Source organism: Pristiophorus japonicus, unplaced genomic scaffold (assembly GCF_044704955.1).
Source record: "Pristiophorus japonicus isolate sPriJap1 unplaced genomic scaffold, sPriJap1.hap1 HAP1_SCAFFOLD_118, whole genome shotgun sequence".
NCBI lineage: Eukaryota > Metazoa > Chordata > Chondrichthyes > Pristiophoridae > Pristiophorus > Pristiophorus japonicus.
Window position 1 is genome coordinate 322,831 of NW_027250842.1, and position 3,188 is coordinate 326,018.

Below are 3,188 nucleotides of genomic sequence, written 5' to 3' on the forward strand. Positions count from 1 at the left end.
TGGAGGAGGTTACAGGGATAGGGAGGGGTGTCGGGGCTGGAGGAGGTTACAGAGATAGGGAGGGTATAGGGGCTAGAGGAGGTTACAGAGATAGCGAGGGTTGTAGGGGCTGGAGGAGTTTACAGAAATAGGGAGTGGTGTAGGGGCTGGAGAACGTTACAGAGATAGGGAGGGGTGTCGGGGCTGGAGGAGGTTACAGAGATAGGGAGTGGTGTAGGGGCTGGTGGAAGTTACAGAGATCGGGAGGGGTGTAGGGGGTGCAGGAGGTTACAGAGATAGGGAGGGGTGTAGGGGCTGTAGGGGGTTACAGAGATAGGGAGGGTTGTAGGGGCTGGAGGGGGTTACAGAGATCGGGAGTGGTGTAGAGGCTGGAGGAGGTTACAGAGATAGGGAGGGATCTAGAGGCTGGTGGGGGTTACCTAGATAGGGAGGGGTGTCGGGGCTAGAGGATTACTGAGATAGAGAGGGGTGTAGGGGGCTGGAGGAGGTTACATAGAGAGGGAGGAGTGTAGGGGCTGAAGGAGGTTGCAGAGATCGGGAGGGGTGTAGGGGCTGGAGGAGGTTACAGAGATAGGGAGGGGTGTAGGGGCTAGAGGGGGTTACAGATATTGGGAGGGGTGAAGTGGCTAGAGGGGTTTACAGAGATTGGGAGGGGTGTAGGGGCTGGAGTAAGGTTATAGAGATAGGGAGTGGTGTAGGGGCTGAAGGTGGTTACAGAGATAGGGAGGGGTGTAAGAGTTGGAGGTTACAGAGATAGGGACCGGTGTAGGGGCTGGAGGAGGTTACAGAGATAGCGAGTGTTGTAGGGGCTGGAGAAGTTTGCAGAGATAGGGAGTGGTGTATGGGCTGGTGGAAGTTACAGAGATAATGAGGTGTGTTCGGGCTGGAGGAGGTTACAGAGATAGGGAGGGGTGTTGAGGCTGGAGGAGGTTACAGAGATAGGGAGGGGTGTAGGGGGTGCAGGAGGTTACAGAGATAGGGAGGGGTGTAGGAGCTGGAGGAGGTTACAGAGATAGGGAGGGGTGTAGAGGCTGGAGGAGGTTACAGAGATAGTGAGGGGTGTAGGGGCTGGAGGAGTTTACAGAGATAGGGAGATGTGTAGGGGCTGGAGGAGGTTACAGAGATAGGGAGTGGTGTAGGGGCTGGAGGAGGTTACAGAGGTAGGAAGGGTTGTGGGGTCTAGAGGAGGTTACAGAGATAGGGAGGGGTGTCGGGGCTGTAGGAGGTTACAGAGATATGGAGGGGTGTAGGGGCTGGAGGAGGTTACAGAAATAGGGAAGGGTGTAGTGGCTGGAGGAGGTTACAGAGATAGGGAGGGTTGTAGGGGCTGGAGGAGGTTACAGAGATAGGGAGGGGTGTAGGGGCTGGAGGAGGTTACAGAGATAGGGAGGGGTGTAGGGACTGGAGGAGGTTACAGAGATAGGGAGGGGTGTAGGGGCTGGAGGAGGTTACAGAGATCGGGAGGGGTTTTGGGGCTGGATAACGTTACTGAGACAGGGACGGGTGTAGGGGCTGGAGGAGGTTACAGAGATAGGGAGGGGTGTTGGGGCTGGATAACGTTACTGAGACAGGGAGGGGTGTTGGGGCTGGAGGAGGTTACAGGGATAGGGAGGGGTGTTGGGGCTGGAGGAGGTTACAGAGATAGGGAGGGGTGTTGGGGCTGGAGGAGGTTTCAGAGATAGGGAGGGGTGTAGGGGTTGGAGGAGGTTACAGAGATAGGGAGGGGTGTAGGGACTGGAGCAGGTTACAGAGATAGGGAGGGGTGTAGGGACTGGAGGAGGTTACAGAGATAGGGAGGGGTGTTGTGGCTGGATAACGTTACTGAGACAGGGAGGGGCGGAGCTGCCCTTGGAGGGATTGGAATACGAGGAGGAGAATTTTACAATGGAGGCGTTGCTGGATCGGGAGCCAGTGTCGGTCAGCGAGCAGCGAGGGTGTGACGATGGGGGAATGGCTCTCGGTGAGAGTGAGGGTTTTGGACTCGCTGAAGTTTACGGAGGGCGCCGTGTACTGGAACATTGTCCTGCTTCAAAAACGTCCCCATCCACTTCACACAAGCATCAATCAACAAAATAATTTGACACCGAACTACGTATAATATATCGACTTGCATTTATATAGTGCCTTTCATGATCATCGGACGTCTCAATGTGCTTTACAGCCAATTGACGTACTTTTGGAGTGTAGTCCCTGTTGCATTGTGGGAAACGCGGCAGCCAATTTTCGCACAGCAAGCTCCCACACACAGCATCGTGATAATGACCAGATCAGCTGTTGTTTTTTTGTTATGTTGACTGAGGGATAAATATTTGCTCCAGGACACCGGGCATAACTCCAACCTGCTCTTCTTCGAAATAGTGGCTGTGGGATCTTTTATGTCAACTTGAGAGAGCAGACAGGGCAATGATTTCACATCTGAAACCCGAAAGACGGCCCCTTTGACATCGCGGTGCTCCCTCCGTGCTGCACTGGAGTGTCAGCCTTCAGTCATGCACTCAAGTGCTTGGAGTGGGTCTTGTCCCCACAACCTTCTGACTCAGAGGCGAGAGATTGCAACCCCCATCATCATCATCGGCAGTCCCTCGGAATTGAGAAACACTTCTTTCCACTCTGAATAAAATGAGTCCTTCAGTAGCTGAACAGTCCAATACGAGAGCCACAGTCCCTGTCACAGGTGGGACAGACAGACGTTGAGGGAAGGGGAGGGTGGGACTGGTTTGCCGCACGCTCCTTCCGCTGCCTGCGCTTGGTTTCTGCGCGCTCTCGGCGACGAGACTCGAGGTGCTCAGCGCCCTCCCGGATGCACTCCCTCCACTTAGGGGCGGACTGGTCTTTGGGCCCAGGGACTCCCAGGTGTCGGTGGGGATGTTGCACTTTATATCAGGGAGGGCTTTGAGGGTGGTCCCTTGTAACGTTTCCTCTGCCCGCCTTTGGCCCGTTTGCCGGGAAGGAGTTCCGAGTAGTAGCGCTTGCTTTGGGGAGTCTCGTGTCGGGCACAGCTGACACGTAAAGGAGGTACCAGGACAGGTTCCCCCCAACGCCCCCCTCCAAAAAAAAACCCGATCAAAGAGGTCGGTTTTAAGGAGCGTCTCGAAGGAGGCGGGGAGCTTTTGAGGGCGGGGATTTGAGAGTTTTCACATACCTTTGCCAAGCCACTAGAGAGAGCTCCCACACCTCCAAGGAATTCC